The sequence below is a fragment of the Oratosquilla oratoria genome, chromosome 18, assembly GCF_046742065.1.
Source record: "Oratosquilla oratoria isolate Oo_2021 chromosome 18, ASM4674206v1, whole genome shotgun sequence".
NCBI lineage: Eukaryota > Metazoa > Arthropoda > Malacostraca > Stomatopoda > Squillidae > Oratosquilla > Oratosquilla oratoria.
The window spans coordinates 29,518,930-29,534,454 of NC_134794.1; the positions used below are offsets into that span (position 1 = coordinate 29,518,930).

The following is a 15,525-nucleotide window of genomic DNA, read 5'->3' on the forward strand; positions in this document are numbered from 1 at the left end:
CGTGAATAATTTGTCTTTTCCATCTCTCTACGGAAAATAAACAAGAAAATAAAATGTCAACATAAACAAAAAAAAGCAATCGCTCGTTTCTGAATTCGGAATACATGTTTTTGTGATCTATATTTCATTAACGTGATTGTCCTGGTGACGTCACAGATTTCATTGCGATTGACATCAAACCATTTCATTTAGCCGCGAAAGGGTGAAGACGCAATGACTCATTTTGTCTTATCAATGATGCCGCCAGACGATTTTATTCAATATATGGATCATCATCTTTCTAGAATATCGAAAAAAAATCAAGACGATTTCTAGATTTTGGTGTGGTCCTCAGTCTACCGCCCCCCCTCCACACACACAAACACACCTAGGTTCTCGAACAAGATCGTCCTTTCTAAATCTAAAAACTTCAGCTGGATAAAATAGCCTGATGGTAGCCAGAATAAAAATAACTACGCCACACTTAAAAAATCTTAATTCTGTTCGTCGGCAGACGAGTTTATTCAGTTAAAGACAACGCGGGTGAGCTGCGTAGTGGCACGATTTGATCAATGTCAGGAGCAATTTTGGGTACCGCATACAACACAGTCTGATATATTCTCATCACCCTTCCTCGGTAGGCCCTTCGGTAAGGAAGGAGCTGAAGAATTAGCATAGGGTGACAAGGGTCTTCAGAACGCTGGAACCACTCCCGCCTTACCCCTCCTCTTCCTCCATCCCTCCCCAATCACCACCACCTGCAGGCCCTTCATGTCATCCTTTGGAAGCCTCAAGGGATGGACAAAGTTTCTGAAAGACTCTCGAAGACATTAGGCTCAAGACGAGGGGAAAATGAAAAGGGGGAAAAGGGGGAAACTACAAAATTAAAATAAAAAAAAAATAAGAAACGAAAATAAAGAACACAATATATATATATATATATATATATATATATATATATATATATATATATATATATATATATATATATATATATATAAGGACTTTTTCCCTCTTACAAGGGAAGTACCAAAGTCAAAGACAATCCACTCCCGCCCATTTCATCCCCACATACTCCACTCCCCATTCGCCAACCCTCCCTGCATCTTGCTCACTGCCCTGGGTCAGAAGCAATTTAGCAAGACACAGAATAGTTGAGTTATCCCCTCCTAAACAAGTGCATACATACCTGCCTCCGGATCTAAACTAGAAAGGATACCTGTCGTTCAAGAGTCCAACACGTTCTGTAAAACCGTGGTGATGAATCATACATGCACACACACACAAACACACACACGCACAGTGGAGGGTTGACAACGTTCTCCACATTTTCTACCTCACAATGTAACCACTGCCCAGTATTTTAGGCTTTTTAAAACAACTGTCCGAACTGCGACACTACAGAACTGTTGAACGTGTTTTGTTCAAATACTAACCCCTTACTATAGTGAAGTATAGTATGCCTGTATACTATAACAATAATATAGGTAAGCCCCTCGATTCTCACCCTGTAAGAGCCACAAAATTGCACTGTACACAAAAATAACATACTGTAACTATTTACCAACGTCTGACAGAAATAAATAAACGCTCCTATAGCTTCTCGTAACACATTATGGCGGTGTATGAAATTATTATACTCTTGAATTACGTGGTAGTAAAGCATAGGTCATCTTTCACCTTGTCGATACTGACATCGATATTCTATACAATGACCGATATTGCCGATATACCGATACTATAGGAGCATCTTTATATTTTCACACCTTATCATTCTCTTATATATATTCCAACAAAAGCACGTGTGTTTATGTTCCACATAGACAAGTTGAACAGGAAAGTGACCTACCCCAATCCGTGTCTATTTTTCACTACAAAACCTGTTACTTTGAACCTTCACAATGCTCCACAGCAACAGCCAACTTCAAGCACACTACCCACAATGCAACACCCATGCACTTGGCCAGCGCCACACTGACACATACACGGCATCTGACGTCATCACAGGTACAAGATCCTAAACCGAAACTCATCACGCGTCTGAACGCCTTCGAAGCCATCATTAGTTGCAGACCAGCCAATCCAAGACAATGGCACTAACAAACAGTCCGTGCTATGCTAGCCTAGCACGGGCACAACCCATCTCAGACACACGCTCAAAAACAAGTCACACAAAAGCCTCTACGCACAATCTCAGGTAAGACACAACCACCTTTAAATCACCTACAGTCAGACAACTTTTTTTTAAACAGAGCAATCGTCTCGACGTGTGCAGCAGCATATAAAAACAATAGCAAAACAACCCACATCATCCATCACATTACATGGGGGATCACTCACCACAACGAAGATATACCAGCCGAACATTTACAACACGATACACAAGCACCACCCCTACCCAGCACGATCACGCATACATGGGAGTCTCCCTAGAGTTCTAGCTAGTCTAGCGAGCCTCCACTATCCGCACACGAATAAGTTTCAGATAAACAGAACAGATAAGATTACAGACTACGTGAACTATGTTTTGACTATCACACAACACTCAGGACGTACAGACACATCTTAGGCAATATAACACACCGGCACACAACCAGGCTACACAGACACGACCACATATCTGAGGTAGACGAGCTCTGGCGTTAATTCGATAGTACATCAGTGACTACTACTACAGTGAATATCAACCCCTCTGTATGCTCTGTGTGGGTATGGACATATGAACTCCTCTACAGGTTTGCCCTGTGTTTGTTTGTTTCTTTGTGTGTGTGTGTGTGTGTGTGTGTGTGTGTGTGTGTGTGTGTGTGTGTGTGTGCGCGCGCGCGCGCGCACAAGTATATATGGGCATTACTTTCATGCAATAAAATTTGTTCACCTCCATTAGCCCCAGTTCCGAGATGAATACAAACAGGTTCCACTGTGGCTGGTATGCTTGCAACACCGTAATTGAATCCGCCGTGAAACCACGACAGCGTACGTGCTTGCACGCACGCACGCGTGGGAGGTTGTGTGTGTTATGTGTCAAGGTCTGCTAGCACGGGGTCAACACGAGAAAAGGTCAACTCACTTCGGAAAGCAAACTGTCATGACATCATGTCGCGGCGTGACAGTCGACAGAGTCGATTTTGATGACGTCATATAGTTTCGTTTTCTTTCCGAAATGAAATTACTTTTTCTTTCTCGTACTTCGTGCGAAACAACAGTTTAAGTCCTTCAACCACTTTCATGCCCAGTTGTTTTTAAACTGTCACCTTTGCAGCGACAACAGACACATTTTATATATTCTACTCTAATGAGCAACACACGATTTCATTCGATTCAGGAACTGTTGTCGGAGGTACGGGATCAAGGCCACCTAGCCTAAGTGAACAACTTCACAATGACACATTTCACAGACTTTACTTTCGCGCCAATCTTACTAATCGCGGTTGGCTCAACGCTATAGTCGTGAAAAGGTATAGATTAACTCGATAGATTAACTAGACCATTAATAGGCAACCTGGGATTGCTAAATGCTATATGTAATTTACGTACATTGTAAAGTTTACAAAGGTGGATGGTAAAGAGAGAGGAGAGGGAAAAGTAAAGGAAGGTAACTGTGGACGCAGGGTGGAGAAAGAGAGGGTGGAAGATGGGGAGTGGAAGAACAGAGGTATAGCGGGGGAGAATGAGGAGGGGTGAAGGGGTGGAGGAGGAAGCAGAGAGAATGAAGAGGAAGGAGGAAGGTGGGAGGAGGGGGAGTGAGGTAGAAGAGTGATATGACAGGGCGGAAGGCAGGCGGAGTGCGGAGGAAGGAGGAGGAAATAAGACAGAGAGGAAAGAGGAGGAGAGAGAGAGAATAGAGGGGAAGGGGGATGTATATATACAATTATGTACATGTATGCATACATGCATGCATGTATTGAATATGTGTATGTACAAACAATTAAAATACGAACATATAAATAAACATGTATACACAAAGAAAAGTGAGAGGAATACGTGAGGGAGGGAGGGAAGGAGGGTATGTGAAGAGCACTCATGAATAGCAAAGGGAAAAGGAAAGGAAAAGGAAATAAAAATTATATATCAATCTGGAGAAGCAAAAGGGGGAAACTGAGGTAAGGAGGAGGATCAGAAAATAATGAAAAGGAAATAATTAAAGTAAAAGAGATTAAAAACTATTTACTAAAGAAACGCGGACGTGATCCCTGGCCGCCAGGGAAGATAAAAAAAAAAAAAAAAAAAAAACTAGAGAAACAACGAGAGAGAGAGAGAGAGAGAAGAATGACATTTTTTAATCCTCTCAATGCTTTAGATATTGACCCCCCACTTTTTTAACGTCATATCTGACCATCCACTATCCTGTCGAGCCCTGTTCATTTCTTCCTCTTGCTTAGTATCATCATTGCCCTTAATTCATAGTCCTTATAATTAATTCACAACTTCAAGAGCTTAATCGTAATAACTCACTTCCGGGCTCTGTGCTCCACGCGCCATCTCCCGTATAAAGTTGATATTAGCCATCCCCATTAATAAAATAAACGTAAATATGACAATGCAACTAAACAATAAAAATACTTCTCATTATATATCTAAATACCTTAGCACACAGCCATCTTTTGGAGCATTTGTAGTTTATGAATTTCCAAGATTATTCTATTCGTTTGTGGGGAACGGGTCTCGACCGTGCAAGTCCCAATTCAGGCCGGAGTCCTGAATGAAACAGTATGGCGATTGTCCCAACAAAATACAACCAGTGTGCCGCAACAATAAATATATGTGCGAAAACATACGTCATATATATTGACACGTACAATATCTGTACACATGCATACATGCAAAAATATAAGTAAACATGTATTATATCCTGACAGACCAGGGAGCAGAGAAAGGGGTGAGGCGGAAAGCAAAAGTAAATTGACGTGGATTTCAGGCAAATTAAAACAAGGGTAGGAGGAGGAGGAGGAGTAGAAAAGGCGAAGGCCAAACAACAATAAGGGGTGGAGGACGAACTGATACTGGTGCGTTAGGTGAAAACGAGCAAAGAGTAGGGGAAGATACTGAGAACGAAGGAAAAGAGAGGGCGAGGTAAAGTGGGAGACGTAGGGGAAATAGATAGTGAAGGGAGGAGAGAGAGCATAAACCGGTTAAGAGAAGTAAACAGCTGGTCAACCCCTTGCTCCTCCCCTCCCCATATCCGGGGAAAGGTCCATATATGAACCTTGATCCAGGGCATCCTTCAAAAATGCCATTCCAATTAGTATCAGACTATTTTATTCAGCTCATCAGGAGCCTTGGAGCTGTGAATCCCCTAATATTTACTCTGGTGGCGCCGAGCAAATTTCTGGCGTTCATGTGCCCCCCCACTCTCCGGATACCAGATTTCATTACGCCATGGCGGTTCCTCCTTCCCCTTGCCATGATCGAGGATCAAAGCCTAAATAAGTGAGGTAAAAGGGAAATCAAATACCACAGACCCTAACGTCTCCCTCTCCCCTCTTTATTTATTCATAAATTGTTTTTTTTCTTCTTTTGCATGAATGTATCTAATATGGAGCAAATATCTTCATGGGTTTTTGTGCATCAAGCGACATGACGTCATATCGTGTGCGTTTGAGTGCGCATGCGCAGGAAACGCAACGCATTTCCTCCTGCATTCATGCGATGCATTTGTCTTAACCTAAGTGCACAAGATCATCTACCGGATGTTTAATCAGGTGTTTAATTTCAAGCGACCAACAGCCTACCTCAAGTCTTGAGCGAGATGACGAAGCAGCCATCCTTGGTTCAAACATGCTCATGTAACGCTTCATCAATTTGGCGACTTTTTTTTACTGGCTGACATCAGACTATTTTATTCAGCCGATGGATTGATCTCGGAGAAGTGATATTACACACACACACACACACACATATATATATATGTATATGTATATATATATATATATATATATATATATATATATATATATATATATACCGTTGAAAAGGTCAACGTCTTGGCACATGCGCCCACACACACTACCATTTCACGGCTTTATTTTAGCTTCCCTAAAAATGCAAGCCATTTCGGGTCCCCTTGAGCAGTAGTTCCCAAACTTTTCCAGGCTAGCACTCCCTCATACAAGCATGTGAACACACCTTTTATTTTTACTCCCAATTAAGCTACGTAACAAAGCCATGTATTCCTATATAATTCCTACGCCAGTTTTATTCTCTATAAACTGCATACGCAGTCTATATTGTCACCCAGATATATATATATATATATATATATACACACAAAATTATTAACTGCTCCTGATGCCATCCTGTCGCGCCCATTTTGGAAATCACTGCCCTAGAGCAAGGGAAATCTCTCTTCTTTTTAGTTCCAACTTCGTCAGGGGAAAATAAAAAATTAGAAGAAAAAGAAAATAAATAAACAAAGATTACTTACAACAAAAGCAGTTCGCATCAGTCACAAGAAACATGGACCTTATGGATAAATTCGACGCCTCAAAACCCATAAAAAAAAGTATTTCGTCATGCATTTTTAACAGAAACACGTAACTGTTTTTTGAACGTGTGTGTGTGTGTGTGTGTGTGTGTGTGTGTGCGCGCGCGCGTTAGACCCATGGTCGTCAACTCATAACCTTTGGGTAAGGAGTATGATGTTGTGCTTATGGGATCCCGTTTCTACGATATCTTTCAATTTTTTTTACTTAAATTAATTTGTTTTGAGACTGGATTGCAACTAGTTTGTTCTACAAAATGAAGCATCTCTGGATAGCTGTAATTACAAACATCATTTAAGCAATCTAGTTTTTTCTAAGTAAATTTATTTATTTTTCTTCTTTCCACTGTCCTGGCCATTGTCCCATCCCTCCCTCTTCTAATGTGAGTTAACGTCCCAGTTTCCCTAGGCTCTGCGAGTCAGCCCTGGGCCTATTACGATTGCCTCCATTCGTATTTTATTTCCCCTTCTTCCCTTGTATTCTGACACCCCCCCCCCCCCGAGGGCGATTTAGATTTGAATTTTGTCACCACGTCCTCATCCACGTGATGACTTGCCAATTACTTACTCTAGTGCACGCGCGCGAACGCACTTGAGTACATTTATTATTTTCGAATAATTGTGGACATTACCAACCACCCAATTAGCAAGACTTTTCTTAAAGGCCACGACAAATTGCAAATTAGTTCGACAGACTACTCTCTAATAAACATTAGTTTGATTTTTTCATTAGAAGCTATTAAATGAAGAGTTCTGACATCGCGGGCATAATCATCTCATTGTAGGACCGAGGGGGGGGGGAGGCTACTAAGAGCTGGTCACTATGAAAGAACATTGCCAAGAGTTTCCTTGGCACTCGCGAGCAACAGGCTGGGAATCGTCGCTGGGTTAGACTTGTGAACCAGGAGCGAACTGGAGACCTTTCTAGGTTATGTACACACAATGCACCGTTGCGACAGTTTGGTTTCCACCTTGCATCCACATCACGTAGACCCGGGTTCGAACCTTAACAGTTACAGGCGACTTTCACTTGTCTTGACACTCCGTGCATATAGGGCAAAGGTGACGGGACCAAACTAAAGGCTTGGATATATCGCGACAATACATACACACACACATATATATACATATATATATATATACATATATATATATATATACTTGTAACATTCAATATTCTTAGATGGGATAATATGTTCACAGTATCAAATAATAGGTCGCCACTCAATTTTGTGTTATCATGAAAATTGAGAAAACATTAAACACATAGAACGTTAATATTATTCATTATGGTTAATAGGAATAACAAGATGATTATCACAAAGAACATATGATGGAATGATAAATTCTAATCATGATTCCAAGTTCTTACAATTTTTAACGGGGGTGGGAAATAATTACCATGAGACTCACTGTCCAGGCTTCCCGCGTCACTGCTATAGACTTCACACATTACGTTAATTGATAGTTGAGTTATATATATAAACAGGGGGAGGAAAGGACTTACTTAATTCGCAGCCGGAACATCTCCACTCCGTCCTATATGACTGCCTCAACCTCACTTCTCATAACACACTTGAAGCACCCCTTCCTCGTGTACAAAACCACCCCTGATTGGTCCATAGAACCAGCGTTTATGGAGTTTGAACTTGATTGACCAAGACAGACTAAACGTATTTGTACTCACGCTTGGTGACGCTACTGGTGCAAAATACGACTTAAACGTATTATCCAAAACCTTGAACTATAAGTTGCAGTGCATCAACAGAAAAAAACTCATTTAGCTTGACAGGATCTCAGAATACACATAATGATAATATATCTTACCAAGCTAAACATGATTCGATGGATTATTAAAATGACAAAACTTTTTCGATCTCCCTACGCGTGGCATCGATAATGTGACGCTCCATTCTCGTCCATTGGTTGAATAACGGATGTCTTTTCATCCAAAAGAATTATTTTCATACATTATATACATAGGATATTCATGTTATGTATATATATATATATATATATATATATATATATATATATATATATATATATATTTGAAATGCACGAGGGGTTTAGAGAATGTCAGGTAAGGTAATCAAACTTCGTTAAAATTATTGATTATAATCAATAATTTTAACGAAGAGTTTGATTACCTTACCTGACATTCTCTAAACCCCTCGTGCCATTCAAATATATATTATCATGTACTTTTAGTTTACTCTGTGCTCTAAATTCATTTACAATATTTAAAACACATACTACTTGGGATATAGAAACGTAAATGAATTTAGAGCACAGAGTACATGATAAAAGTACATGATAATCTTGAATATCATGAAAACATTAGATGTATCACATTCATATTATGAAATTATTTTGACTATTACCAGGCAGTGCAACTACCTTAGGACTTGGATGATGCACATAAGGATTGGGGGGCGGACTGAAGACTCTTGAAATTGGTTGATAGACTCGTCAATGTAAATCGTCTGGAATGTCTTGGTGAATACGTCGTTTAGGAGACAGATGCCCGATAATTTCTGGTTGTACGGGAACACTTTCGAGATGAAGTAGTTTTCTGTAGTTTGGAACTGGCAGAGGTAGGGACAGGGGCAGAAGGACGTACTTTCTTCGTCTAGTAGTTGTTGAGATGTCAGAATAATTCTATTGGCGAAGACTCGCAACTTCGTGTGGGTACTGCCATTCGCGGGTTTCGGTAATTGGTGATTTGCTCAGTAACAATCGAAGATGGCCGAAGGGGTTGCACTTGTCGTAAGGATTGGGCAGAGAAATTCTACGTAGTTGTCGGATGAGCCGTGGGCGTATCACAACTTCTCTGCTTCTCTCTTCTTGTTGGTCTCCGTCCGCGTTCTCCTTTGTCTCTGCTTTCTCTTGCCTCTCGGCCGGTCCGCTAGAAACGTAATTTTTCATAATAAAACGTAAGGTAGATTGAGCTTTAGCCAATGAGCGCAAACACTTGACAACCGGTGAGGGACACGGTTTGGGTTGCTGACGTCATTGAAGTAACGATTTGATGTAAGTGCGTAGCAACAATGATGACACGTGCATACAGTTTTACACAAAGCATTCTTCACTACAAAATAGATGTATATAGTATCTACAATGGATCACATGAATAATCATAAAATCATTAAATATACATTTTATTCAAAGATATGACACCTACGTAAGCTAGGCATATCGTGGTGTAAACCGCCAGACTATTTCATTCAGGTAAAGACCTCACAATGGCTGGGATGGCCACGGCGCGGACGGAAACCATTATTATAAAAGAAAATCATACAGACAGGAAACCTTTTGGTCCATGACGACGTCGGATGGTAATAATCGATACTTAAACGAAGAAATGGGATCACATGAAGAATCGTCACACCGGACTTCGACAGGGTGACAATTCTTTATGTGGGCTATCCTCCTAGGGTGACAAATCTTCATGTGGGCTATCCTGGGTTTACGATTCTTCGGTTGTATAAGTGGATGACAAGCATAACCCTCATTCAACCTAACCTAATCTTTATTCCACTGTTGATATTCGACGTACTTGAGTGACAATTCTTCAAGTGGGATATCATGGGGTGGCGAGTTTTCATGTGGGCATTCTGAGGGCTGACCAAACAAATATGCATTACAGCATATTGCTAAGGTGTTTAAATGAATACTACAAACTTCGAACCTTACTACAATGCACTACCTCTACAGGCAGGAAGTTTATTCCGTTCTATAACTACATGGCTGGTGAAGTTGCTTCTACCCACCATACCTCATCTTACCCACCTTAAAGTTCAGTTGGTGCACTCAACACTCCAACAGTACGGTACGTCGTATGGGGAGGCGAAATTGTCCATGATAGAAGCGCTGGTAAACTACAGCCCCATAGCGACGACACTGTCGTCGTTATATTTACATACACATCTCTAACTTTTTTCATCTTGTATCAATATCGGCATGACTACTCTCCATTTCCCAATACTAAACACCAACTCTCATGTCCTGTCCAAACTTAATCTAACCTAACCAAAAAGCAAACTTAGGACCGACGGTGATATCGTCTTTACCGCGAGTTCTAATTTTCAAAATAAACCACTATCATCCGCACCGAACAATTGCTTTTGAAGACGCACTGTGGTGATCCATCATTAAGTGTACAGAGCTGGGGTTCCTAACCTTGGGTATACATGCCCCCATTTGCACTTTTCAGGGGGGTACATTGGATCAGACTGCACGATATTTTTTCCTTATTTTTGTATGCAAATCTAAGTTATATATGGGACGTGTATACTGACAACATGGAAATATGATTAAAATATATTTATGTGCTGGATCAAGTTACTTCACAAATTACCATTAAGATTCTTAGTCTACGCATACACATTTCATAATAGAATAATATAAAAATATAACTTAAGTCGTTTTTTTTTTCTTCTTAATATCTTAAGACACTGCTTCTGACCCAGGGCAGTGGACAAGATGCAGGGATGACCCGTCATCCAAGAGGAGCAAAGATAAGAGAGAGATGGAAGAGAGGTGGAGGGGAGTGGAGCATGTTGGGGATGGAATGGGTGGGAGTGTTTTTATGCCTTTTTTTCTACCTACCTTGTAAGGGGGGAAAGGCCTTTGTTATATGCATGTATTTGGGGGATATACGGGATTTTATATATAAAAAAAAATGCCCAGGGGCACACAGGGATTGGGAACCCCTTGGTATAATGGGTGCGAGAGGGCGATCTGAGAGTGTGGGTGAGGAGGTGGGGGTGAGAGGGGGAAGGCTCGTACAAATCAAAATGTTCTAACTTAACCTAACCCAGGTTTTTCTAACCAGACCTAACAACCTAAGCAAGTTCTGGTTAGAATGGTCAGAAAACTGTCGTCTACTTTAGAACTCTGTTGATTTAATTATGGTTACCGCCAAGCGATTGCACTCAACCGTTTCTTCACATCCGGTCGCCAAGGTGACGCACACTACATAGTTCATTCTGGCGAATGTCAGAATATTCACCTGGGGAGGGAGGTGACGTCACTACATCGAAGAGAAGAATCCCCCAAACCCAACGTCTCATTTGTGTTATTTTGGCAAACCCCAAACTATTGCACTCCTACAGACCAGAACTCAAGTACACTAAATAAATCTGCAGCAATTATGCTCCGTAAATGAAACCAACTTGATAACCTTATGAAGTCAGTATCAGTCTCTATTTTCTAGGTTTTAATCCATCATTATTGTCAATTTATTCACATTTCTTCTTTATCTTTAAGATCCTACGTCTGCGTAACTATACTGTCACCTAAGAGAGAAACGCCAGTTATACCCGTTATCTAAAAAAAATACGAATACAAAGATATCTTTTAATTACTTAATGGCAGTACCAGGGTTAAATTCGTAACGGTTATATGTGACATCAGCCAGAATTCAATCTGTATGGTCCTCCACCTTACCTTAGTTTTATACTTGTCTATGACCCTAAAACTGAACCGAAACGGTTGTGCAAACTGTTAAGTTGTTCACGGTTGTTGTTGACAGGGTTGTTTTGCCTGCACTCGCTCACAAACGAATAAACGGAAGCTTAAGAAACAGACACACAAACACAGATATAGACACTGTACTTCGACGTAAGCTACGGGACACTTACCTTCTTTAATCCATAGACTAGCCCCCTGCGCTGAAGCACTTACTTTCCGGGTCGACAAGAAACACCCACAACGCTTCAAGTTCAGATTCAAACTCTGCTTCAAAGTATTCGGTAAACTTTCATATTCTTTTGATCCACTATCTTCTAGTACATGTACTGTCAATACAATCACTACCACAGGCTTTATAGAAACACAAAGATTTAAACGTTCAGCACAGGCGAATCAAGTGTAAAACAAACGTCAATGCGGAGTTTTAAGAGCGATTGCGCTGTGAACAGAGAGGGAGTTCACACGTCTCCTCACCACCACTACTAGCTGACGACTACTGCTCAGACGACGAGTTGTGTCGCATGCTCGCCGACTCTTACCGGATGTTTTGGGCAAGTTCGTACGTTTGGCAAGTTGCATAAAACTATAGCAAAAACCCTGCATTTTAATTTATAAAATCCGTGTCCATATGATTAGCTTGCAAAAATATCTCATCAAAAAAGTATTTAAAGGATATTAACACTGGAATTAAATACTTGTTGAGTCAATTATTCGATTTGTTAAGGGAAGACAGCCGTATAATCATAAACCCGATTATTTGTTTTTTTATCAGCAGTCTTAAGTCGTATATCTAGTTACCATGCAATGTGATAAGTGAATGAGTTTCTAAGTAAGATTTTTTCTAATATTCTAAGCAGTCGTTGCAATCTCAAAGGTCAGTTGAACATAATCAGCCATTCAGAATCCACACACAAATTTAAGACAAATTTTGATGGTGACAGAGATGATACCTCATGAGCACAGCTCTATCCATATATACTACTACTAGGTAAATTCAGCTAACAGTAAATACACACAGGTCTTAGAACCCTCATTCGTTTCAAATTTTCAGCACTACATCATCTCGGTTCACAAGGTAGAAACTTATGACCGTATACAGCAGCCCTGTGCAACCTGCGGCCCTCAAAGGGTTTCATTGCGGCCCTCCCTCCCTTTCTCCTAAAAATAAATAAGCTATAATGCGGCCCTCAGAGAGAGGGTAACCTTTCATTTGCTAATTAATGTTCAGGAAAATGTCTGTGTTTGATCATTCTTATGATAATGATCCCAGTTAACCAATATTAAGTAATTCTTTATGTTTGTACATTATAATAATTATAACAAGGTATGGTAGCCTTTCATTTGCTCATTTATAGTAAGGAAAATACATTTGTTTCGGACAATTCTTATTTTTGTGATCCCAATTTAAATCAAATCAGTAACAAACTACTTATCTATCTTTATCAGTATATTCTCACATAATATTAAATATGTCTTCGATCGTAGTAAATAACACGAAATAGTAAGGTTATGTGGCCCTCCATACCAACAGAGTAGTGACTACTGGCCCTTTGGGAAAAAAAGGTTGCACACCCCTGGTATACAGGATATGGAGAGTTCTCAGGACTTCAAAGGTGAAAATTCTCAGAAATATATACTGTGTTTAATTTTACTGGATCCCATGTTAGTATCCACATGGAAACTCAGATCCACACTTGTGGAAAGTTCCTAGAACCAAGATTCTCAGTACCCAATAAATAGATGAATAAATAAATAGATAAACAAATAAAACAAATAGATAAATAAATAAACAAACAAATAAATAAATAGATAAAAATTATATTAATATCCCAGCATTTTGTCAAATATTTTAACTCTACGTCACCAATCCTAAGGGACGAAAGTTCTGAGAACCACGTATGTTCACCTACCAGGCAATGTTATTAATTTCACTTCTCTTTTATTGATAGCCAACTAATGAAGCTCTCCGTGTCCTGGAATTGCACTGACGCTGAAATTCATCAGAGAGACTCAGGAAGCTTTGTCCTGATCCAAATGGGGGGAGGAGCAAAGGGGGATTCACGCCCTCTGACGAAAGACTTGGGCTTGAATCGGACAGAAGCCCATCGTCCACATCTCTTCGTCCCCAGGCCTAGTCTTCCAAGTTTAGAATCGACTGGTGTTCTGGTAATGTAATAGAGATACCGTTTTCAAATCGCAACACACATGAAATGATAACAAGAAGACGGAACTCGTTCAGTTTTAGGGAAAAATCGAAATTGGGCTCATATTCTTAATACCACTGCAGCACGCACACACACACACACACACACACACACACACACACACACACACACACACACACACACACACACACACACACACACACACACACACACACACACACATACACACACACACACAGTGGTTAGTATCTCGGCCGGTCTGAGATCACACCACGTTCAATATGTACAAGTTTCACTAAGCCTGGACCGTTACTGTCTCCCCAGTGTAAGGTATTACCGAATCGTACGAGATAGCTCTCATCACAGAATGTCTGATCCGCCCTAGATTGGAATATGCAGCAGTGGTGGAATCTCCGCACACAGGAGGGAGTGGGAGTTATCATAACCACTCAAAAAGACAAGTTGGATTATTAAGGAAATTCAGTGGTATGTGCCTCATTTAAATTAATAAAAAAAAATCGTGTCCTGAGCAATTACTTTATGGCGAAATGTCAGGGGAAAAAAAATTCCTTTGCCACCAGTCCAATATTATGGTCTTCTAGGTATCTTTTATATATTATATAGTGGTTCTAGACCAATGCTTCCTAAAAGTAGGGGACGCGTCCCCCCAGAGAGACGTGAGAAGGATACAAGGGGGGCGTGAATTCATTTGCTCAAAAATCGTTGTTTAATATGAATAACGAAATAAATCAAAGAATAAGTATCTGCTGTTACACACGTACAAAGTATAAATCTTTTAGTAATCCCAACCCGTTTTTCATGAAGATATAAATAGAAAAAATATAAATAGAAAGAATATATAATTTCATATATATATATATACACATATACATATATATATATATATATATACATAAATATATATATATATATATATATATATATATATATATATATATATATATATATATATTGAGGAATGGACGACAAAATGAGTGGCAGGGTGGTGAGATAAACACCGAGAACCGTTGAAGTTTTATTAACTGACGTTTCGCTCTTAACAGAGCTTCTTCAGAGTGTACAAACATAATCGGGAAATCAACAGTTATATATCTTACATCATTCCGCGTTCCTTCCTTAATATTGTCTAACAAGGGTTAGACAAGAAAAAAAAAGAAAAATAGTAGAGGCAGCTTTTATAGCATCCCAGCCCTGCTGTAACCATCGTGATGGTTTTATTAAGCTGTCCAAAATGTCCGGCTGGATGATTTTACAGGAGCTGAAGGGTACGAGAGGGAGGTATGGGGTGGGTTAAGGAAGGAACGCGGAATGATGTAAGATATATAACTGTTGATTTCCCGATTATATTTGTACACCCTGAAGAAGCTCTGTTAAGAGCGAAACGTCAGTTAAAACTTCAACGGTTTT

The 15,525-nt window shown here is 40.0% G+C and overlaps 1 protein-coding gene across 2 annotated transcripts in view; it reads right to left on the reverse strand.

The window, feature by feature from the left end:
- Positions 1–12,430, reverse strand: part of LOC143035136 (uncharacterized) — a 275,953-nt gene extending 263,523 nt beyond the window's left edge. For both annotated transcript variants that reach the window (XM_076201744.1, XM_076201745.1), the window contains exon 1: positions 12,103–12,430. The gene's annotated coding sequence lies outside the window, so the exon portion shown is untranslated. The remainder of the gene's footprint in view (positions 1–12,102) is intronic.
- Positions 12,431–15,525: the final 3,095 nt, after the last annotated feature.